The 26,197-nt window shown below is 37.9% G+C and overlaps 4 pseudogenes; all 4 read right to left on the bottom strand.

Moving 5' to 3' along the window:
• Nucleotides 1-425: 425 nt before the first annotated feature.
• On the bottom strand, nt 426-6,182 carry LOC122139043 (annotated as a pseudogene).
• A 9,471-nt stretch (nt 6,183-15,653) lies between these two features.
• Nucleotides 15,654-17,153, bottom strand: LOC122139042 (annotated as a pseudogene).
• A 363-nt stretch (nt 17,154-17,516) lies between these two features.
• LOC122139041 lies at nt 17,517-20,054 on the bottom strand (annotated as a pseudogene).
• A 959-nt stretch (nt 20,055-21,013) lies between these two features.
• LOC122139040 lies at nt 21,014-24,395 on the bottom strand (annotated as a pseudogene).
• Between the last annotated feature and the right edge of the window lie 1,802 nt (nt 24,396-26,197).

Here is a 26,197-nt window from a genome sequence, read left to right as displayed (position 1 = left end):
AAATAGCAAGTTCAAAATATCTTTATCTTTTGTAATATAATAATTGTCTTAATGCTTCTTTTGATGATTTTATTGCATCAACAAGGATGCTAGTGTCTAGCGTTTTATGAATTATATTATATTATATTATATTATATTATATTATATTATATTATATTATATTATATTATATTATATTATATTATAATGAACACTACATTAACAGTTTAAATATAATATAATATATGTAAACTGTTAATGTATTGTTCGTTACAATATAACATGACATGACATATTATATTGAAATCTAATTAAATTAAATGACTGGTGTATATAACCTGGAATAAAACTGAAGTTTAAGGCAACATAGAGGCCAGTCTGAGGATCTTTGTCCATTGCTTTGACTGTGAAATTTAAACTTCCCTTGGGTGCCAGAGTAAAATCTTTTAGTATTTGTGTAAAGTAAATTGTATCGCAGTGTCTAGCGTCAGGTTGGCAATGGAAATGGGCTGCCCCTGTGGTGTAGCAAACTCCATGGCTGCGAGAGTGGTTGATATGGGAGGCTCTGCAGCTGAAATGAATGGGTTTTTTTCATCCTCCATTTGCAGAAGGATCCGCAGGACCTCTTGTTTTTCCTCCTTTAGTTGAGAGCTCAGTGCTGATGGGATGTGAAACTGGCAGTGGCTAAGGGGCTCTGTGCACAGGAGGTCTTTAGTAGGGTCGCCCTGTATGCCCACCGCAGTGATCTTTGGAACAGCGAGGGAAAGAGCTTCTCCGCCACTCATCCACCACAGCATTAATGATAGCATGAGCTCGAAAATCTGGCCTAGTGCTGATACAGCTGCTTCTGATGTATCCACACGCTTGAGGCCTGAATTGTTCCCCTGCCTCTGATCAGCAGTCAGTGTGCTGCCTGCAGTGAAAACGGAAGGATGGTTAAGCCACGGTTGATTTACAACTTCAGAGCGAACCTCTATTATCACGCTGAATATGAATTCTGCTGACCGTTTTTATTTAAAACAGCCAGAATGTTCCTGCGGTGTCTGTGGGGTTGATGTCACCCTGTCCTGTTTGTTCTCTTATCACTTTGATCATCTTCTCTGTGACCTTCAGCATCTTTGCATGGCAGCCGTTGCACTGCACTTCAGTGGGAACCACCTGCAGACAGAAAAGTACATTTTACAGTACATCATTTGCATTTGTAACATCGCATGTGACAATCATTTTTTTCCTGGGTAGCACTCCTCATTATGCACAGCAGGCAATCTGTATTCAGTGACAGGTCTCTGCTTCTCGTATCACATTGTGCTGGATCTCTAAAAAGCTGACATGCTTTGTGTCAAGCTATGATTAAAAGGGTCAGGTAATGTTGCTAAAAAGAACATTATTTTGTGTATTTGGTGTTATGTGTTAATGCGGTTTAAGGTTAAAAAAAAAACATTATTTTCCACATACTGTACATTATTGTTTCTCCTCTATGCCCCACCTTTCTGAAACACTGCATTTTTTTACAAACCTCATCGGTCTAAAAAGTGAGGTGTGCTCTGACTGGCCAGCTATCCAGTGCTTTGTGATTGGCCGAATGCCTCAAGCATGTGATGGAAAGTTACGCCCCTTGTCATACTGTGATGCGTGTCCCAGTCAGAACACTAGCGAGACAAGACAAAAACAATAAAATCCATTACAAACGAACCATTTGTTGCATCCAGTGGGGATATAATTATGGATTATAATGACTTATACTGTATTTTTACGCTTTGCATCGCGCAGCGTAAACATAAAACCATGTCTGTATTTGTGATCGGAGAAACGACAAACAACAAGCGCTACTCTACCCCAGCAGTTCTCAATTCCAGTCCTCGCGCCCCCCAGCTCTGCATATTTCGCACGTCTCTCTTTGTCAACACATCCAATTCAGATAATCAGCTCGTTAGAAGTGAGCTCCGTGCATGAACTGTGTTCTCATTGACATGGTCCCTACACAGTGTTCATTGCTCCCTACTCCCTGAGCGGGGCAAATCTGTTGAAGTTTACCTCACTTCGGAACATTCATTCACGGATTTGTGCTACACAACGTCTTCACACACGGACTGTGTTGTAAATACAACTTAACCACTGATTTCTAGTTGTGTTCTCTTTTGGAAGGCCAAACAAAGTATTTTCGCTTTCACAACGAAACAACGTCTCCAAAAACATTGCGCCGGCGGCAACAGCGAGAATCAAAGTTATGCCTTCTTTCTTTGCGTGAACATTTGGGTGGCATTATACAAATCTTCCCCCATTGTGAGGTAGACATGTGGGGGCGTGTTAGAATGAGACATTTTAGGGGGGTGTGGTTGACTCCTAACTTTTATAAAGAATATCTCTTTGGATTTGAGACTTTAGTCTTTGCAACTTTACAGATCTTCTCTATGCAGCAAGAGCTTGTAACACTCAAAAGAGAAAGGATAACTTGTAATCGCATCATATGACCCCTTTAATGCTGATTAATGCTATACTGTCCATAAGCTTTAATAGTAAAAAAAAAGCCAGTAAGAAAGCCTTACTGTAGACTGGGCCAAAGCTGAGCTGATCAGAGCTGCATCCTGGAAGGAGGAGACCGGCAGAGATGCCAGAGCCTGAATGACATTTACATGTGTCTGAATCTTGTCCTCCATCTCTTGAGCATTTACAGGTCCTTCTCAAAAAATTAGCATATTGTGAAAAAGTTCATTATTTTCCATAATGTAATGATAAAAATTAAACTTTCATATATTTTAGATTCATTGCACACCAACTGAAATATTCTTCAGGTCTTTTATTGTTTTAATACTGATGATTTTGGCATACAGCTCATGAAAACCCAAAATTCCTATCTCAAAAAATTAGCATATTTCATCCGACCAATAAAAGAAAAGTGTTTTTAATACAAAAAAAGTCAACCTTCAAATAATTATGTTCAGTTATGCACTCAATACTTGGTCGGGAATCCTTTTGCAGAAATGACTGCTTCAATGCGGCGTGGCATGTAGGCAATCAGCCTGTGGCACTGCTGAGGTGTTATGGAGGCCCAGGATGCTTCGATAGTGGCCTTAAGCTCATCCAGAGTGTTGGGTCTTGCGTCTCTCAACTTTCTTTTCACAATATCCCACAGATTCTCTATGGAGTTCAGGTCAGGAGAGTTGGCAGGCCAATTGAGCACAGTAATACCATGGTCAGTAAACCATTTACCAGTGGTTTTGGCACTGTGAGCAGGTGCCAGGTCGTGCTGAAAAACAAAATTTTCATCTCCATAAAGCTTTTCTGCAGATGGAAGCATGAAGTGCTTCAAAATCTCCTGATAGCTAGCTGCATTGACCCTGCCCTTGATAAAACACAGTGGACCAACACCAGCAGCTGACATGGAACCCCAGACCATCACTGACTGTGGGTACTTGACACTGGACTTCAGCCATTTTGGCATTTACTTCTCCCCAGTCTTCCTCCAGACTCTGACTCCCTGATTTCCGAATGACATGCAAAATTTGCTTTCATCCGAAAAAAGTACTTTGGACCACTGAGCAACAGTCCAGTGCTGCTTCTCTGTAGCCCAGGTCAGGCGCTTCTGCCGCTGTTTCTGGTTCAAAAGCACACGCCTGTGCATGGTGGCTCTGGATGTTTCTATTCCAGACTCAGTCCACTGCTTCCGCAGGTCCCCCAAGGTCTGGAATCGGTTCTTCTCCACAATCTTCCTCAGGGTCCGGTCACCTCTTCTTGTTGTGCAGCGTTTATTGCCACACTTTTTCCTTCCCACAGACTTCCCACTGAGGTGCCTTGATACAGCACTCTGGGAACAGCCTATTCGTTCAGAAATTTCTTTCTGTGTCTTACCCTCTCGCTTGAGGGTGTCAATGATGGCCTTCTGGACAGCAGTCAGGTCGGCAGTCTTACCCATGATTGCGGTTTTGAGTAATGAACCAGGCTGGGAGTTTTTAAAAGCCTCAGGAATCTTTTGCAGGTGTTTAGAGTTAATTAGTTGATTCAGATGATTAGGTTAATAGCTCGTTTAGAGAACCTTTTCATGATATGCTAATTTTTTGAGATAGGAATTTTGGGTTTTCATGAGCTGTATGCCAAAATCATCAGTATTAAAACAATAAAAGACCTGAAATATTTCAGTTGGTGTGCAATGAATCTAAAATATATGAAAGTTTAATTTTTATCATTACATTATGGAAAATAATGAACTTTTTCACAATATGCTAATTTTTTGAGAAGGACCTGTATAGACGCTAGCTGTGAAAGTGGTGGATTTTGATTTAGAAATAAATAATAATAATAATAATAATAATAATAATAATAATAATAATAATAATAATAAAAATAATAATAATAAATTAATTAAAAAGAAATGGGTGGAGGATAACAGAAACTTTATTTTTTGGCAGTTGTATTAGACTGACATCTTGTGGTGTGGATGCAACTACACAAAAAGCAAATATTGTCAGTTGCTGATGAGCTGTCCCTTTAAATTCTGAATTCGCCCCAAAATTCAGTAATTATTTACTCACCCTGTATGACTTTCTTTCTTCTGTTGAACACAAAAGAAGATATTTCTGAATGTCAGAAACCAAACAACACTGACCCCAGTGAAATTTTTCAAAATATATTCTTTAGTGTTTCACAGAATAAAGTCGTTGAGTTTTGGATGAAATGAGGGTGAGTAAATGATGACAGATTTTTTCATTTTTGGGCGAATATCTTTAAGAACTTGGCCCCGTTTTAGTTCATGAGTTGGAATTTGAATTAAATTAGCTACACTGTGGGAGGTGCAATGTACTAAATTACATTTCAGAGAAGTTCAACAGATAATGGCATTCTGGGAAAATAAAGTGTTTCTACAGCTTGGTCCATATACATATATTATCTATATGCATGAATAAAAAATTTCAGACAAATGTATCTGTTAGCCTGTCTTTAAACTTTCTTTATACTTACTATGATTATTTGAGTTTAAGTTTTTTTGAATTCAACTTCCTAAAATGCTTATTTGTAGGGCTGCAAAATGATACTTGTATATAATTTATATTATATAAAATATAAATATTTTATACATAAATCTAACATATTTGTCCTTAATATATACATGTATGTATATGCATTTATATATACATAATAAATATACACAGTACACACACATATATTATGTAAACATAAACTTTCATTTTTAATGAGATTAATCACAATTAATGGTTTTGCAGCCCTACAAATTTGACATCTGGTTTCCTAGCACAAATAAAAATAACAACTGAATTGGAATCTAAAAAGCATTCTCAATGAAGTTATGAATGAGTTATGAACATTTCATGTGAGTATGTTTTTTTTTTTAGTCCATTTTATCCATCCAGTATAATAGTCTTTTTAATTACAAAGGTACTGAGTACACCTAATAAATATCCAGACAACTGGTTTGTTAGAGCTATCTTGGTTACCTGGTTAAGTTGGCTGCTCAGGGCAATAGAATATTGAATGATGTCCTGAGGGTTGCCTTATTGGCGCAAGGCCCATAACTCTTATTGCCTCTAATTCCTCAACCACTCCGTTGTGCATTGGTCACTCAGCAGCACTGTCAGGTTGCTGCAGAATATATTAATTGTAATTTTAGAGCTGTGATGTGTAGTCAAATTTTATTTGATTATACAATTGGCAAGCAGCTGAATGACTAACTTTCTTGCTGCAATGACTGAAGCCCCCATACTGTACTCTACCAGTTCCAGCACGTGAATAACAGTTACGTTTTCCACTGTGCACACACTACCCAGTGGCACCAGGGAGCTGAACGTGCTCTAAGTGCCTCTGTAAAGGGTAATCAAAGGACATAATGGTCCAGAATCTTCACACTGTGCCACCTGCAGTGAAAATATCAGCTGAGCTGAGTCACCGTCATCATCCATCCACCCTTCTGTTGAGAAAAAATAGCAAAGAATGCGTCAATCCGCAGAGCCATTACTTGGGTGAGAAATAAGAGGTGAAAAGAAATGACACTACCTGAGCAACTGTAAGAGAGTATGGTTTCCAGGAAATGAAGCGAGTCGTCGGGAGACAGAGTGCAAATACCCCCATAGGGAGGATGGTTGGGTTGGGGACTAAGGTGATGCTTTCCTGACCCCCAAAGCCCAGAGGCTGGTTCAGACACGTTGAGAGTAAAGGTGTATTTTTGGCCCTTCATTAGCAGGGTGGTTTAATGTCTGTTTCTCTCCTGAGACTTCCTGTCAAGGTAGTGACTTCCCTCAGTGTTAGAGCTTCACCTTTCTGATTCTCTGCAGTCCACCAAGTGTTATAAAACATTATTAAGATGTGTGTGTATGAGAAAGAGAGAGAGAGACTTATAAAAGGCAAAATAAGTTATTTTAAGGGACATTGCTAATTGAATACCTGTACAATGTCTTGACATGAAGAACAATGACCAGCCAATGTAACATAATGGCCATGACTCACATGGAATGACAGCAGGTAATAACATGAGACACACTTTACAGTCACAGGTAGAAATGTGGTATTGTCCACTGTAACCTGCAAGAATAAAAAAAAAGAGTTAAAGACATTAGAAGGACATAGCTTTCTCTTCTCTGCTGATGTATTTTCTTTTTTAGAAAAATCACTAAAAACCCAGACAGCAACATAGTGTTGGGCCAGATCCCACATCTGGCCCGTGTGAACTCCATGCGGGCCAGATGTGGGCCGGATCTGGGCTGACACTGGTTGCTGTCTGGGAAGTTCCATCCCCGACAAGCTTAAATTGATAGTTAACAAAAAATGAAAATCCTTTCATCATTATACCCTCATGTCATTCCAAAACCATAAGACTTCCCTTCATTTTGGAAACAGACAAAAAAAGATATTTTAATCCATATTTTTAACACATTGATGTGCTCACTGTGTGTGGATCAATGTTTATACATGAATCAATGCCAGAATTAAATTGATTTATCAAATAAAACAATCACGTCTTTTCAGAAGTTTGATTCATAATGATATATTTTACAGTGTCTTTTTGGACTTTTTGATGTGTCAAATTTTTGATTGAGTAGATTTTCAATAGATGGACAAAAATGATGAGGGAATATCAAAAATATATTTTGTGTGTGTGTTCCAAAGATGAACTATAGGCATTTTGAATGACAAGAGACTAAATGATTTTCATTTTTGGATGAACTATCCCTTCAACAGAATGTCCCATTAGAATGAAGATTTCCATGAACATAATTAAGTAAAATGTTCTCATACAGTAGTAAATACTGAACAGTATTTCTGTATGGGCTGGAATGAACTGTAACATTACAAAGCATTTTTTTTGTTCTCTGTAATTTTTCTTTATTCTATGGATAGAAATTGTGGTGAGTGCAATTTGCAATAAAAATATATATTTTCAAGAAAGTTTTAATTGCTTTTGTCCATACAGTGAAGGTCAGTGGGGTCCAAAACAACATTACACCCCACTGAATTTCATTTTATGAATTTACATTTTTTTAATTAAAAAAGACAATTTTAAAAATATCATTCTTATGTGCACAGAAAAAAGAAAGTCATACGGGTGTAACAAAATGACTGTGAGGAAATTATTAGTTCATATTTTGGAGAGCAAGGACAAAAGAGAACTGGAGCGCTGCTGGAATCCCTTGTATCCTCTGGTGCTCTTGGAAGGGTTAAATGTAGAAAAAGATTTTGGAAAAAAATCCAAGTCCAGGCACTCAATAGGATGCAAAAATTAAAAAGCCTTTAATAGTTGGGCTAAAGCATTAAAACACCAACGCGTATCGGCCCATTGGCCTTCATCAGGGTGTTGGTAACAAACAGACAGAATCACGCAATACTTATAGTTGCATTGGTTTTCAGGTGTGCCACTCTGGTACTTGCAACACAATTTTTGGCCACTAGAGGCAATAGTTCAGATAATGGCTAATACCAAAGGTCAAACCATACAAATACAAGATAAGGGATCTCCAAGTGGAAAAAAAGAGTAACACCAATACAAACATCTTGTGTACTCCACACAATTATATCCCTAAAGTCAATAAATGTGTAGAGGCTAGTTACCAATCTTACTTCTGAATTCATTGTCAAGATAGTTCTAAAACAACAGGAGAAAAATATTATTATGGGCATTACAGTACATTAAAAGAACAGTCAACATTCACGGACAACAATACACTGTCCCTATTGAGACACAACCTTTACAAAAAAGGTGAGAGGTCAAAGTCTTCATTAAGACCTGGATGACTGGTGGCCCTCAAGGAATAGATCCAATATGTCTCCCTTTGTTTAAGGCGTTTGATGATATCCCCACCCCTGGCATCCAGGCGAACAGCCTCAATGCCCACTACTCTTAGGGTCGAATCACTCCCATGTTTTGCGTCTATATAATGTTTGGCCATTGGATAGTTCATATTTCCAGTCCGAATGGCATATCTATGTTCAGCTACCCTGTCTCTTAGTCTCCTTTTAGTAAGGCCTATATAAAAACAGCCACAAGTACACTCTAAACGATAAACAACATGGGTAGAATTGCAATTTATAAAACTATTAATAGTGTAAGTCTTATTGCTAAAAACATCCATAAATTTGTCAGTTTTAGCAATATTCTCACAATAATTACAATTACCACAAGGAAAGTTACCCTTGGGTTGACGAAGCCAAGTTTCACGTTTAGGAGCAGGGAGGTGACTTCTTACTAGCTTGTCCTTAAGTGTGGGGGCCCTCCTAAAACTGATTCCAGGGGGTTCCGTGAATATTTCCCGTAAAGTCGGGTCACATTCAATAATGTTCCAGTTTTTCTTTATAATGTGTTTAATCTGGACCGCCTCCTTGCTGTAATGAGTAACAAAATAGGGTTTCTGTGTTGATACTCTATTGGGTCTAGACTGAAGCAAGCTCTTCCTTTCAAGTGATTGGGCTCGATTATGAGCTTGAACAAGAGTTTTTGTTTGATAACCTCTTTGTTGAAAACGCCGCTGCATATCCAAAGACTGATACTGGAAATCCTGATCTGAATCACATATACGCCTTAGTCTCTGGATCTGTCCAAAGGGTATGTTATCAATAAGCCATGGGGGATGAAAACTATTAGCATGCAGCAAGGTATTACGATCTGTTGACTTTCTGAAGATAGATGTATGTAAGAATCCCTCATTATCTTTTGAGATCCGTAGATCAAGAAAGTTAATAGTGTGTAAATCATAGTCCAGACTAAATTTTAGGTTCTCATTTAAGCTATTAACATATACATGGAAGTCTACAAGTTCTTTTTCTGAACCTGAGAACATCAAAATCACATCGTCAATATATCTACCCCACCACAAGATTTTATCTTTAAAAGGGTTGACGTGGGAAAATATATAGCGCTCCTCCCATAAGCCTAGAAACAGATTGGCATAGTTGGGAGCAAAACAAGCACCCATTGCAGTCCCCTTTTCTTGTCTATACAATTTGTCTTGAAAGAGAAAGATGTTGTTCTTTAAAGTCCACTCAGTAAGTTGCACTATAAAGTCACTGGGAGGCATCAAATGTTCAGGTCTGGATGAGAGAAAGTGTTTCAAAGCCTCTAAACCCTCGTTATGTACAATATTGCTGTATAGAGACTCCACATCCATTGTGGCCATAATGCAGGAGCCTATGTTACCTATTTGTTCAATTTTCTTTAAAACCTGTGTAGTATCTTGAATATAAGAAGGTAAATCTGCCACAAATGGCTTGATAAAATAATCCACAAACTTGGAAGCAGGTTCTGTTATTGAATCATTCCCGCTGATTATCGGTCTGCCAGGTGGATTTTCCAGATCCTTGTGGACTTTGGGGAGCATATAAAAAGTAGAATAACGTGGGTGTTGACAAAGCAAAAACTCATATTCTCTCTTAGTAATCCAATTATGTAATTTTGCCTCATTAAGCAATTGCTCCTGCTCTCTTCTTATAGTGTTCATTGGATTGGATGAGGGCTTTGAGTAATACTGAGTGTTGTCTAGTTGGCGAAGAGCTTCACTTATATACTTCTTCTTGTCCCACACACAGACAGCACCACCCTTATCAGCACTTTTTATGATTATATCATCTCTCTCCGAAAGCCACTTAAGTGCTTGAGATTCATTTTGTGTAAGATTATGCTGGGTGATCTTTGTTTTGTTTACTGTAAAGCTTTTCTACTTCATAGGACACCTTTTTGGTGAAAGTAGTCAATATGGGATTTGTGGTACAAGGTGAAAAAAGTAGACTTGGGCCGAAAAGAAGAGTTTACCGTGGTGGTTGAGTAATGTCTGATGAAGACCAATGATCAAATACAATTTGCCTTTAAATGTAGACTTCTATAGAATCGATAGAGGTCCACTTTGGTGTCAAATGGTCTACCTGAGTATGTAGGAGAAAATGAGAGACCCTTGGACAAGACAGAAACGCAGTCATCAGAGAGGGGGAGGTCTGAAATATTGATTACTACCGATGCTTCAACCGGCTCCTTGTGATTGGTGGTTCCTGAGAGTGGGTTCCGCCACTTTCCACCCCCTCCGCGTTTTCCTCTTCCTCTTTTGTAAGGTTGGTTGTGCTGTCTGGGGCGAGATTCCAAAAAAGCATTTCTGTCATACACATCAGCAATTTTGTCACGGTCATTAGTGACATGAGTTTCATCATAGTTCTCATCATCAGTGCTTGGAAGATTAAAAGACACTCTTCTTTTTGTCAGGTGTCCCTTCCTGCCCCAGCCATATATAGAACAATTACTATAGTCATTACGGTCTCGCTTAAATTTGATTATTTTCGAATCACTCCCATGTTTTGCGTCTATATAATGTTTGGCCATTGGATAGTTCATATTTCCAGTCCGAATGGCATATCTATGTTCAGCTTTATGGATGTTTTTTAGCAATAAGACTTACACTATTAATAGTTTTATAAAATTGCAATTCTACCCATGTTGTTTATCGTTTAGAGTGTACTTGTGGCTGTTTTTATATAGGCCTTACTAAAAGGAGACTAAGAGACAGGGTAGCTGAACATAGATATGCCATTCGGACTGGAAATATGAACTATCCAATTGCCAAACATTATAATAGACGCAAAACATGGGAGTGATTCGACCCTAAGAGTAGTGGGCATTGAGGCTGTTCGCCTGGATGCCAGGGGTGGGGATATCATCAAACGCCTTAAACAAAGGGAGACATATTGGATCTATTCCTTGAGGGCCACCAGTCATCCAGGTCTTAATGAAGACTTTGACCTCTCACCTTTTTTGTAAAGGTTGTGTCTCAATAGGGACAGTGTATTGTTGTCCGTGAATGTTGACTGTTCTTTTAATGTACTGTAATGCCCATAATAATATTTTTCTCCTGTTGTTTTAGAACTATCTTGACAATGAATTCAGAAGTAAGATGGGTAACTAGCCTCTACACATTTATTGACTTTAGGGATATAATTAAGTGGAGTACACAAGATGTTTGTATTGGTGTTACTCTTTTTCCACTTGGAGATCCCTTATCTTGTATTTGTATGGTTTGACCTTTGGTATTAGCCATTATCTGAACTATTGCCTCTAGTGGCCAAAAATTGTGTTGCAAGTACCAGAGTGGCACACCTGAAACCAATGCAACTATAAGTATTGCGTGATTCTGTCTGTTTGTTACCAACACCCTGATGAAGGCCAATGGGCCGATACGCGTTGGTGTTTTAATGCTTTAGCCCAACTATTAAAGGCTTTTTAACTTTTGCATCCTATTGAGTGCCTGGACTTGGATTTTTTTTCCAAAATCTTTTTCTCCATTTTACCCTTCCAAGAGCACCAGAGGATACAAGGGATTCCAGCAGCGCTCCAGTTCTCTTTTGTCTAGTCTTATGAGGATCATTTTGGGTGACCCTGGACAGGAGCAGCTCCGTTTTACTTTTTGAACGTTGAGGACCCACTATAATATCAACATGGCCACTAACAAATCTTTCTCCTACACTAAGGATGAGGGCAAAGCTATCATTGTAGAAGACACTCTTCTGGAACTGGACTTTGACCAGGAACATGCACAGAGGACAGATACACGTAAACTGCACATTGATCTTCAAAAACTTTCTGAAAAAGAGGTGAAGCTGAATCTTCATATCATTACCCTATCTGACTACTGGAGGCAGGACATGATCCCAAGAGGTTTGAGATTGAATAAATTTCCCTCATTTGGCTATGATAATGTGGATTTTAAGGATAAATGGGAAGCAATTCTCAACAAATGCTCCCTAGACTTAATCCTCTTGTTAATTGAAGAAGCCAGAAAGCAGAAGTCAGTTGTACAATCTCAGATTGAGGATTTGAAATCTCAGCTCACTCAGACAGAATCAGAGGAACACAGGTTGCCTTTTGAAAATAAACTAAAAGAAGATCTTGATAAACTGTCAACAAAATTGAAACAAGGCAAAATAATCAAATTTAAGCGAGACCGTAATGACTATAGTAATTGTTCTATATATGGCTGGGGCAGGAAGGGACACCTGACAAAAAGAAGAGTGTCTTTTAATCTTCCAAGCACTGATGATGAGAACTATGATGAAACTCATGTCACTAATGACCGTGACAAAATTGCTGATGTGTATGACAGAAATGCTTTTTTTGGAATCTCGCCCCAGACAGCACAACCAACCTTACAAAAGAGGAAGAGGAAAACGCGGAGGGGTGGAAAGTGGCGGAACCCACTCTCAGGAACCACCAATCACAAGGAGCCGGTTGAAGCATCGGTAGTAATCAATATTTCAGACCTCCCCCTCTCTGATGACTGCGTTTCTGTCTTGTCCAAGGGTCTCTCATTTTCTCCTACAAACTCAGGTAGACCATTTGACACCAAAGTGGACCTCTATCGATTCTAAGGGTGCAGCTACCTACTCAACTGGTACTCCCAGAACGCACAGGGTGCAGCTACCTACTCAACCACCACGGTAAACTCTTCTTTTCGGCCCAAGTCTACTTTTTTCACCTTGTACCACAAATCCCATATTGACTACTTTCACCAAAAAGGTGTCCTATGAAGTAGAAAAGCTTTACAGTAAACAAAAAAAGATCACCCAGCATAATCTTACACAAAATGAATCTCAAGCACTTAAGTGGCTTTCGGAGAGAGATGATATAATCATAAAAAGTGCTGATAAGGGTGGTGCTGTCTGTGTGTGGGACAAGAAGAAGTATATAAGTGAAGCTCTTCGCCAACTAGACAACACTCAGTATTACTCAAAGCCCTCATCCAATCCAATGAACACTATAAGAAGAGAGCAGGAGCAATTGCTTAATGAGGCAAAATTACATAATTGGATTACTAAGAGAGAATATGAGTTTTTGCTTTGTCAACACACCCACGTTATTCTACTTTTTATATGCTCCCCAAAGTCCACAAGGATCTGGAAAATCCACCTGGCAGACCGATAATCAGCGGGAATGATTCAATAACAGAACCTGCTTCCAAGTTTGTGGATTATTTTATCAAGCCATTTGTGGCAGATTTACCTTCTTATATTCAAGATACTACACAGGTTTTAAAGAAAATTGAACAAATAGGTAACATAGGCTCCTGCATTATGGCCACAATGGATGTGGAGTCTCTATACAGCAATATTGTACATAACGAGGGTTTAGAGGCTTTGAAACACTTTCTCTCATCCAGACCTGAACATTTGATGCCTCCCAGTGACTTTATAGTGCAACTTACTGAGTGGACTTTAAAGAACAACATCTTTCTCTTTCAAGACAAATTGTATAGACAAGAAAAGGGGACTGCAATGGGTGCTTGTTTTGCTCCCAACTATGCCAATCTGTTTCTAGGCTTATGGGAGGAGCGCTATATATTTTTCCCACGTCAACCCTTTTAAAGATAAAATCTTGTGGTGGGGTAGATATATTGACGATGTGATTTTGATGTTCTCAGGTTCAGAAAAAGAACTTGTAGACTTCCATGTATATGTTAATAGCTTAAATGAGAACCTAAAATTTAGTCTGGACTATGATTTACACACTATTAACTTTCTTGATCTACGGATCTCAAAAGATAATGAGGGATTCTTACATACATCTATCTTCAGAAAGTCAACAGATCGTAATACCTTGCTGCATGCTAATAGTTTTCATCCCCCATGGCTTATTGATAACATACCCTTTGGACAGATCCAGAGACTAAGGCGTATATGTGATTCAGATCAGGATTTCCAGTATCAGTCTTTGGATATGCAGCGGCGTTTTCAACAAAGAGGTTATCAAACAAAAACTCTTGTTCAAGCTCATAATCGAGCCCAATCACTTGAAAGGAAGAGCTTGCTTCAGTCTAGACCCAATAGAGTATCAACACAGAAACCCTATTTTGTTACTCATTACAGCAAGGAGGCGGTCCAGATTAAACACATTATAAAGAAAAACTGGAACATTATTGAATGTGACCCGACTTTACGGGAAATATTCACGGAACCCCCTGGAATCAGTTTTAGGAGGGGCCCCCACACTTAAGGACAAGCTAGTAAGAAGTCACCTCCCTGCTCCTAAACGTGAAACTTGGCTTCGTCAACCCAAGGGTAACTTTCCTTGTGGTAATTGTAATTATTGTGAGAATATTGCTAAAACTGACAAATTTATGGATGTTTTTAGCAATAAGACTTACACATTTAATAGTTTTATAAATTGCAATTCTACCCATGTTGTTTATCGTTTAGAGTGTACTTGTGGCTGTTTTTATATAGGCCTTACTAAAAGGAGACTAAGAGACAGGGTAGCTGAACATAGATATGCCATTCGGACTGGAAATATGAACTATCCAATGGCCAAACATTATATAGACGCAAAACATGGGAGTGATTCGACCCTAAGAGTAGTGGGCATTGAGGCTGTTCGCCTGGATGCCAGGGGTGGGGATATCATCAAACGCCTTAAACAAAGGGAGACATATTGGATCTATTCCTTGAGGGCCACCAGTCATCCAGGTCTTAATGAAGACTTTGACCTCTCACCTTTTTTGTAAAGGTTGTGTCTCAATAGGGACAGTGTATTGTTGTCCGTGAATGTTGACTGTTCTTTTAATGTACTGTAATGCCCATAATAATATTTTTCTCCTGTTGTTTTAGAACTATCTTGACAATGAATTCAGAAGTAAGATTGGTAACTAGCCTCTACACATTTATTGACTTTAGGGATATAATTGTGTGGAGTACACAAGATGTTTGTATTGGTGTTACTCTTTTTTTCCACTTTGAGATCCCTTATCTTGTATTTGTATGGTTTGACCTTTGGTATTAGCCATTATCTGAACTATTGCCTCTAGTGGCCAAAAATTGTGTTGCAAGTACCAGAGTGGCACACCTGAAACCAATGCAACTATAAGTATTGCGTGATTCTGTCTGTTTGTTACCAACACCCTGATGAAGGCCAATGGGACCGATACGCGTTGGTGTTTTAATGCTTTAGCCCAACTATTAAATTCTGTCTGTTGTGTTATTTTAAGTTTCTGCAAGTAAGATGATTTCTTTAGCTAAAGAAAAGCATCAAATACTGTATGTTCATATTTTGGAGAGCAAGGTGAAGTAAAATAAGTTAACACTTACTGACTGTGAAATAGACACAGCTTGTCGTCCACTTTTGTAAAGGATGAGAGTAAAATGGTACATTCTGTCTGGCAGCAGTGTACTTCTGGGAAGAAGCAGTATACTTCCATTTCCTGGAATATGTTTATGGAAGGTGGAAACAGCAGAAGACAATGCTGTTGTGTTCTGGAAACACAGAATACACAATCAATTGAATGTTTACATTAAGGGAATCAAGTATTTACTGTATTTGTACCGTACCTCTATAGTGTAACCCCACTGGAACTGAAACAGTTTGTTTTCCTTCTCCTCTGAATCTGGATCAAAAGGCTCCATTGCATCCAAAATCAGATCATACTGACTAGACCAGAACCTGTGAGAACCACCGTTAATCCCAGGCACCAACTCACTGTGGACCACGGTAAGCTGAATTCTCCTGTTCTGCTCAAGATAAGTTCCTGGAAGTCTGGCAGTAAAAGTCAGACAGTAGTTTCCCACTTTCAGAGCGTGCTTTGGCAGAGAAAGAAGCGGTGTTGTGACATCCACTGAATCATTTAAGGACACCTTGTCCATTCCTGAGCAATCTTGGCCCTTGAAGATCTCCCAGAAATAATATGCTTTGTGTGTAACACAACTGTTAAAGCCCATTCTTGCTTTCAAGTAACTTGGTCTGGATTTTAATATTTTATATTGTTCTTTTGAAATGAAGATATGTGGCTGGGTACACTGCAGTTTTTGTACTTCAACTGTTATGTTGTTGAAAGCTGTTAATTTTACAAAAAAACTCATCAAGTAACATTATATTTGTGGACATTTCTATTGGATTCTGTAACCAGGACTCCTTCACTGCCATCACCAAAATCCCAAAGTATTTAAGGTTGCTGCTTCCATCTGTGGTAGCAACAAATGCGATCGGATAATCAATGAAAGCTCCATCATGGGTGTTAAATAGCTTCACTTTCTTCACATGCTTCTGTATTGTTGCTGTACTGGTCAGGGGTCTGTGAACAGAAGCCATTATCAGCTTCCACTGTAACAGACAGGGATCCATTAGTGAAAGTTGTGAAGTGAACATTTTGCCCAATTTCCAGAGAGGACTGTGCTCCATTTAATAGGAAAGTCCAGTGGTAATTGGCTTGTGAGCCACTGGACACTTGAAAACTGATGTTTTTGGATGCCTCCAGGACAGCAAAGCAACATCCGATCAAATGCAGACCTTTAATTCTCTCCACAACTCTGACAATCACTGATGCACTTTGGTAAATGACATGATTTGTTGCTGTTGCTCTTACAAGGTGGTTTCCGACTGAAAGAGAAGAGGTGGTACAATTCTGCCAAATGTCCACAGAATAACTTGCATTAACAAACTCCAAAGAAAAGGAAACTTCACTTCCTTGGGAGAAAGATGGTGTGGAAGTAACTGGATCATCTTCACATACAGTACAACATCAGTGCTAGCCGTAAGTAAAAGTCCCTGGATGGCTTCCTGAACTGTAACGGTATATGAAACAGTTTGCCAGCTAATGTCATTTGAGGCATTAAGTAAGATACAGTGATCTGCAACATCCACAAAAGAATAGCTAACAGTTTGATTGTCTGCAAGAACCATAACAGTTTTATTGTGAAACATCAAAACCCATTCCCAATGCAGGACATTTTCTGTTCCTGCAGAGCCATGGAGCAACAGGAGGCTATTTGATTTTACAAACAGTGGTCTGAATTGTCCATCTATTTGAAAGTCCACTTTATATGTTCTCCTGAATTATTAGTAGCTTGGTTGCATCATCAGACCCAAATACATTTGAGACTGATACCCTGATCTTGACCACACAGATAACTTTAAAAACATGCAGAACAGAAGGCATATCTGATAATACAAGACTGCTCTCAGAATCCAATAACCATGAGTACCGAAGGTCTGTTCCAGATGACACACTCACAAATATCCTCACTGGCTTTCCTTTGGCTAAAGTATTCATTGGGGATTAAATACTCAGATCAGACACAAGCTCTACTGCTCTCAGTGAAAGGTCGGTATCTACTGATCCAAGAACTTGGATACTACCAGCTTGATGTGTACATATGTCACCAGGACTGTTTGTAAAAAGTTTGTTTGCTATTACTTGCCATTCTTTGGTTTGTTGTCGACTCATATGTCAAGTTAGAACCACATGTCACTGATGCCATCAAGAGCATGGTCTGATTTGTCAGAAAATATCTTGTAGACTTTAGCCCTTGAGATTGAATTTGATCCCCATGTATTCTCTTTACAATCTCTATGTGCGTTATGGATTCTACTCGACTGACAAGATTTTGTGCTGTGACTTTAATCTGAAACACCCCTGCTTTAGGAAACACATGCATGAACAGGGACATCCCAGTCTTTGGAGGTGATGAAGGATTCACAGTCCAATAAAACACATAATTTTCATTAACATCAGTCTGAGCTGTTATCAGTATCTTTTTTCCAGCCTCCACAAATGGCTGACTAGTATTAACCATTAAGTATGACAGTGGTGCCTGCACCTCAATCTCTATAGACACAGAATGTGAACTTATCATATTGGATGCGGTGGCTGTTACACGAAACTGTCCAGGAAAACAGAAAACCTGTGATTGATTCTGACCCTCCTTTTTGAAACCATCACCAAAGTCCCACTGAAAAGAAGCTATTTTACCAGGAAGCTCAGCCCAAAAGTAATAGGACTGATTAACAGTCATTGCATCATGGTTACCATCATATTTTATGGATAGATTAGGCCTGTATTAGGATACAGGCCTTTGAACTGTAATGGTTGTTTTTGCTGTTCCTCTGCTGACTTTGTTATGGACCTCCACTGAAATTTCATGCAAACCCTCCTCTTGAAAAACAAAGCAATGGTGTGACAGGCCTTTGACTAAATCACTAGAAAGATTGTTATACCACCAAAACAGATAATGTTACTTTAGGAAGCAAGGAAACTTCAAAGCATATTTCCTCATTCACAGCTACAGCACTCTTGGCTGAATGCAGAGTTACATCTGTTATTTGAGTCTCAACACATATGCTGGTTTCATAATGGGCCGAAGCCACTAGGCTTCGAACATTTACACCGTGTAAGTTCCTGAAGTTAGAAAAGTATGAGTGATAATCGTAGCTCCTTTAATGACAGAAAATGTTGTGCCATCTCCGAAATCCCAGGAGAAAGTCAAAAATGAAGCCCAATCCTTTCACCAACACCTCAGAATTGGTTTCTGTTTTACTTACAATGCAGTCTGTAGGGATAATTTTACTAATTAGCAAACAATAATCTACCAACACTAACAAACCAGTGTTCTTTACTTACAGAATTATAAGCAGTAACCTGAACAGTGTAATTTCCGAGAGACTTATACTGTAAATGGGAGAGGCTGAGCTCTCGGTGTGATCTTTAAGTACCGAACCATCTCCAAAGTCAAAGGTCCATTTTAGACTTGAACCTAAAGATACTCTGCCACTGATTTCAAAGGTGCAGTTCAGTTCAGTGGAGCTGTTGTAATATAGCTGGAGACCTGCTCCACTGAAAAATAGCTCCACTGCTGTAGAGTTAGTCAAGACAGACAGGGAGCTGTTGGCACATGAGGTGACATTGTATGTGCCAGGTCTTTTAAAAACATGCCTGACTTCACTGTAATATTCCTTCACTTGGTCAGAGTCATCACCAAAATTCCATGAATAAAGCACTCCGTATGAAGAAGGGCCATAGTGAGACCTCTAAAAGGATGGTGTGGTTGACTTGACATACAATAGGAGATGATGACACCAACAGTCTTGACATTGGAGTCCTTATTTAAAGATTAGTCTCAAATATAATTCACGCAAAAAAAACTATACAAAAAATAAAAAACAATTACACACTTAAAAAAAATCTATTCAAAATGTGGAGGAAAAATAAACATGAATAAGTTTTTTAAGTTCTATTAATGGAATAAAACCTTTAACGAGGACTAGAATACACATTTTTAAAATATTAGATAGGCCTAATTATCATTTAATAATATAAATAATCCTAAAATGAAATAGTATAATATAAATATTTTCATAAATAATAATGAAATAAACATAAATAAATGTTGTGTAACTATAATTATTCATAGTACCTGAAAAAGAAAATGTATTATGGATGGAATCTTGCAGATAGACATATTTGGCGCTTTGTTAAAGGCGCTTTGCTGTCTTCCATCTCTAAAGGAGCAGAAACTGGGTGACTGACATTGCTGTATTATCATCAAAATCCCATCTGGAGAGATAAATCATTTCATAATATAGCACAATGGAGTATTATGCATTCAGAAGAGGTCAACCTTAATTTCATCAATTTAACTCAATTATAATTCAGAGACATTAACCTGATAGTAACGCCTATAGAGATGTCAGCTTTTACTCAAATTGTGTAGCAAGTTGAGGTGTTTACAGCAATGGCTTCTGGCATGGAAATCACTGCTAGGTCAGCTAATGGGGTCATTACATCAGCTGTGAGCTTCACCTCAATTAACTGAGAGCTCACAAGGTTATTTGCCATTACCTAGAGCAGAGAATGCAGTAAAGATTTGAAGAAATTATAAACATGAAATCAGTCATAACAAAACCTAAAGCAATGATTCTCAATTGGTGGGTCATGACTTCAAAATGGTCCACAGGGTCATTGGTGGCAGGAAAACAACAATGCTAAATGCAAATAATAAAATGGAGATAATGTATAAAATAAATAATCATGCATAAGTAGTTTAACAAAATAAATAGCTTTTTAAAGGAGAGGAGAAATGCTTTATCTTTTGCTGTTGACATCAAAGATTGTGCATTCAACCAAGTTACCAGTATTTTTACTTGAAATAAAGATTAATATGGATTGTGCCACTATAAAAAATTATTTTGTGGGATGAGTTTTTGGCTGCAGAGAGCATGAACCCAATGTAATTCAACATTTAGGAACCAAATAGTCAAAGTAATGTTAATAGTTTGGCACTTAAAAAAAAAAAAAAACATTCATTTGATAGTCACTTCAATTTGTAGTCATAAATTTGTTAGTAAATGTTCACTTTATTGTCCCGCAAATACAGTTAATTGTAATATTAATACATTTTAAAGTTTGATTCGAAAAACAAGGATTTTTTTTTGGTCTTGAAACAAAACCAGTTGAGAACCACTGACCTCCTCAAGATGTGGACCACTGTATCATTGCTTTAGGCTCAGTTTCACAAAGGGGTTTAAACTTGTCCTTGAAAATATTTCTGTTATATTATCATGTTTGTATTCTGCTGGTTTCTCACTGTAGGACTCTCCTGTGTGTGGAAACTGGACCACGACACAAATAAACCAAACATACTACAATGATAATAATGAAACTACAAAAAACTTAAAAACACAAAAAAAACAACAAAAAAAAAACAACAACAGAGTAAGCACCTTATTTAAACTAGTTATGACATTCTAAAAACCTTTTCTTCAAATACCATGTAAATACCATTAGCACATCAAATTCTAAAAGGTTACTGGTGAACTTTTGAGGTAATATATTCTTTCCCAATGACACACATAAGAAATTCATACCTGAGGAAACTCTGGCTCCAGGACGAGTTGGTGCCGGCAACACAATTTAGAAATTTGCTTGCTCTTCTAGTGTGCTGCAATGCCAGAATGTCATCAGGATAGACAGTGAAATGTTTGTCTTGTTATATAATCTGCACTAACACAAAAATAAATGTCTTTGATTTTAGGTCATTGTAAAACTTTCTTCTATCATTTAAAATATTAGCTGAAAAATACGCTCTGTTCCAGAAACCTAGAGAGCTGCCTAGAAAAGCATAATTATTTTAACATAATTAAATACGTTTAAAGTTACAAAAAAACACGATTTCCTGAAATTTAACTTTATATATATTCAGGGTTCTCTGATTGGTTAATTGTCACCCTGGTGTTTTAGGAATCCAATAAAACTGAATGTAATAACAGGCCTAACAATTGTGCCTTAAATTTCTAAATGTTTACACCCTTAACATTTCAAAGCCTCAAGCTTTTATTTTGGAGGAATACTGGTAAAAACACCATAAACTTGTGTCCACACAATTTTTGAAATTCTATAAAAATGTACTGAGTTCTCAAATTGCCTTTAAACTAATGTAAATGTAAAGATGGAGTTTGCTGGTTGACTGTAAACAGAGTTGCTCTGAGATGCCGAAAACACCAGATCATGAGCTGCTCATGTATAAATGGACACATCCTTCCTCACTACTCCTAAGCTGACCCCACGCCACACGGCAGATCATTGCGAAGGGTCAGCTGCAGAGTAGCAATTGAAAAATACAATGCAAAGCAATGAGGAAACTGACAATGTGCCGACAGACAAGACCGAACTCTCACGCCACACATCATGTTCTCACACAGTGAAAAATACAATGCAAAGCAATGAGGAAACTGACAATGTGCCGACAGACAAGACCGAACAGGTAATTTCTGGTGCAAAACAAAGTAAATAAATACCATTTTGTGGCTCTTTAATGTGTCGTGACAGATCACTGTAGCGTCTCAGATTGAATGGCGTGTGAACTGATTGTCTTCTAACATTTTCATTAAAGCAGAAATAAACATGAATGAACACCAGAACCTATTTTATTTCAACCCCCTAAGGATGTCTTACGCACAGTTTTTCAAGTTTGTGTAAGTCCACTGAAGTTAATCTACTCTCCTGTCTGATTTGTTTGTCAGGTAAAATGGCGGATTCTGTGTAATAATTGGTCTGATCGCCTGTCAGTCAAGCTCCCTGTGATATTACTGTAATATTGTTGCAGTGCTCCTCTTGTTGCCAGGCCTATTGTTTAGTACAGTTTAATGGATTATTTTACTTTGCAGACATGTTAGGATAGCATACAGGTTAAAACTGTAAAATAATAATTATAAATTAGTTATTAATTAATAAAGAGAAATAATATAAAACTTTTTTGTTTATTTTGCCTACTTATGCTTATTAGGTTTTAGAACAGTGTCAACAAGTCAAGTGTTGCCACCTACACTGATGTGTGTGTGTGTGTGTGTGTGTGTATGTGTGTGTGTGTTCAGTGATTGGGGTCAGTGTCAGTGACATGCCTGCCATCAAGTGGAAGATCGGTGGCGTCGCAGGGTAGTGGGGAGGCAGGGGGAATAGATGTCCCCCTTAAAAGAGTGGTAAGGGCTGCACGGACTGGTGACAGGCAGACAGATCTCCAGCAGGTGACACCAGTACTGCCCACTGACACAGCCAACAGTGGTGTTCCACATGGGCACCGGTGAACAGCAGCTGAAAGGGTTCAGGAGAGAACTACAACCTGAGAATAAAGATGTTTTTTAAGTTGTACATCTTTAACTGATTATTTGACATACTGTTAACAATGTGTTTCTCATTAGTGCTTAATTTACTCACCAGGTGGTACTAGGTGATGACTTGGGCTGCAGTATGGCTGTAAGATTTGCACTCTAGCAAAGGTCAGCTGTGTCACCAAATCCAAAGACAGGACTCGACCCTCATGACTGAACCAAAGACCTGGGAACAACATAATCTGTGCAGATGTGTGTGTGTGTGTGTGTGTGTGTGATATATTCCCTACATTATGAGGACCTACAAGTGAGGTCCCCACAAGTATAGTAATACCAGTAAATTTCGTCCTTGTGGGGACATTTTTTGGTCCCCATGAGGAAACAGGCTTAAAAATCATATAGAAGTGTTTTGAAAATCTAAAATAGCATAAAGTTTTGTGTGAGGGGTAGGTTTAGGGTAAGGGGATAGAAAATGCAGTTTGTACAATAAAAAACTATTACGTCTATGGAATGTCCCCACAGAAAAATGGAAACCAGTGTTTTTTGTGTGACTGTCAACAAAAATTGTTATTCAATTGTTATTATGTGACTTAACAAAGTCATGAAAGAAAAAGAAAGTAAAAAAAAGCAATGGGTTTTGTGTTATTTAAACATGTTGCTTGAGTTTCAATTATAATGTTACTACATGTACACACACACACACACACAAATTCACAAAATACTTACTTTACAGTATTTTTGATTAAATAAATTGGTTATCATAGAGCTATAATCAATTCAAATTGTACCAACCTTAAACTTTTTAAAAGTAGTATATTTAACAGTCCAATTTTAATAAAACTAGATGCAATAAAACTAAACTTCTTAAATATATAATTTATTGCCTTAAACTACAGATCCCTTAAAAAACAATACTTCAACCATTTGTGGTCTGGTGGAAAAAGCAAACTAGAGCACTGTAATACTAAAATATTTTACTTCCAGAAATAATAATATTGTATAATGTAATATATATTATATTTTACATAATGCTGAATTCAGTGATTATAAATAATTAAACTACAAATTGTTTATTTATTTAATTATTTATTTTTCCTGAAAAAGTTACTGGTGCTTGATTGTGCTAAAGGTTTTGTTTGAAGGTGTAGGTGATTATTTGCCCACCATTTATGGTGATGATCATTTGGATAATGTCATTTTCTTGTCTTTTCAGTGGGGTTAAAACAGTTTTATTGGCTTACCTGATATCTTTTTCTCACAGACAATGAAATTTCTTTTATTACATTGTTCATTCATCCACTGTCCAGAGGCCAAAGCCATTGAAGTACACTTCTTCACCTCACTTTCCTCAGTATCTAAATCATCGAACAGAGCCTGTGCCATTCCATTCCTCAACCAGACCCACCTGGAGCTTCTCTGGAATAAAACACACACAATAAGAACAAACACAGCAACATCCGTTTCTTTTGGGGAAAGAAGGCAGTCTTGTCTGCAAAACCATATAAAATCTTGTGATCTCTTACAGTTGAAATGAATTTTGTATGAAGGTCTGTACAGTCACACTGTCCACCATAGCAAGTTCTCCTCTCTCTTCTGTCTGACATATGCCTTTTGCTTCTAGTCATGTTAACTTAAATGTGGGCATCTAGTAACAGTGCAAACCATCACAGTAAATTTTTGCTCCCTTTGGGCATTAATATTCTAGTGGAAAACATGAAATATTCCAAAAAAACATTGTGTTCATATCAGCTGCATCCACAAATAGCAAACACAAGTCACGTAATGCAACGCTCAATGATTGAAAATAATTAGCAAGAAAAATATCCATTACTGAGCAAGGCAGATAAAACATCTCACCACTGAAGCAGCATGTAAAAACACAGAGAATCCAAATGAGAGGCAGGTGCACAATGTTTGCCATTTTATCTGATCCCCAGGTAGAGCATAATAAATGTTATTAATAATGACTCATACACGAGAGAGACTACAAAAGGGTCCATTTCATGCTCAGACTGTATGTGTCCATTTAACTTTTCCTTCTGCCTTTTAGTAATCTTCACCCTGTCTCCCTCTCTCTCTCTCTCTCTGGTCTCTATCCTTTTGTCTTTCTCTCTTACTTGTCCTTTTATTGCATGAGGACTTATTAGCATTGTGCGTTTCAACACATAGTTTCACCCCCCTTTAACATTCACATGACTCTTGGTTTGTCCCACAGCAACAGCCCTAGAAGAAAGAGAGAGTGGACTGAACCCCCTTTACCATGCTTTAAAATCCCGCCTGATGAATAGGCAGTTAAAACTGCATCACCACCTCCTTTTTTATGCTAAAATATATATCTATATAAAATAAAAAGATGAAAAATAGTGTTTGAGCATTCTGGCATCAGTGGTACTGTTTGCTTTTGGAATATAATATATATTTTTTGCAACTTCTGCCTAACTTCTTTTTTCTTTCTTTTTTTCACCTCCAGGCCACACCGTCAATCTCCACTCCAATTCAAATGTACAGAAAATAAGAGCGAGGAAAGACAGAAAAGTGGAAAGAGTGAGCTCTTCTCGGAAGATACACCAGTCGCTGCCTAGCAACAGAGTAGATAGAGCAGGGGTTGACAGTCATTCTTTTCAAAGCAAAGCAGACAGACATTACAAGGCTTCCTTGGCTGAATACTGGGTCGTAGCTTTCAGGGGTGAACAATGGAACAGCATCTAATAGTTTTCAGCAAAAAGGCCAATGAGAATCAGATTGAATTCCAGTGACCTTTCTCCAAACTTTACCGGATCTAAATTTTACATTGAGAATTGCAAACTGTATGATTCTTAGTCAAGTCATTTCAAACCTGTATCTATATATAACTATATATGTAAGTATAACTATCACATTAACTATAATATTCTAACTTGTGTACTGTATTATCTTAACACCTTGAAAAAATAAAAATCCAAGTAAAACAAAACAAATAGCCTTGTCCTGATGAGCATTTCAATAAAAAGAAGGATTATTGTTGTGCAAATATGACATTAACACCTTGAAACTGTTTACATGCAAGTAAAACTGAACCATTGTTTCCTTCTCACAAATTCTGCATCAGTGTGTCATTAGATACATTTCAGTGGTTTATTTGGAAATTGAATTTTAAAATTATTCATGATGTATGTATGATTATACTGTTTATACTAAATTTTGCTCCGACACACCATTTGCATCTTGCTCCTCCTGAAATATAGTGTGGCAGGCTGTTGTTCGGGGCTGAATAACAATTATCTGCCAGATAGATTATTACACTGAGCATTGCTCAGAATCTCTGATTACTTTCTAAATCAATTCCCCATCCTTTTTCATTAGCATTGAATCTCATCACCTCTTTTTTTCTTCAAT

The sequence above is a fragment of the Cyprinus carpio genome, chromosome B12 (assembly GCF_018340385.1).
Source record: "Cyprinus carpio isolate SPL01 chromosome B12, ASM1834038v1, whole genome shotgun sequence".
Taxonomy (NCBI): domain Eukaryota; kingdom Metazoa; phylum Chordata; class Actinopteri; order Cypriniformes; family Cyprinidae; genus Cyprinus; species Cyprinus carpio.
This window is presented reverse-complemented; position numbering and strand designations above follow the sequence as displayed.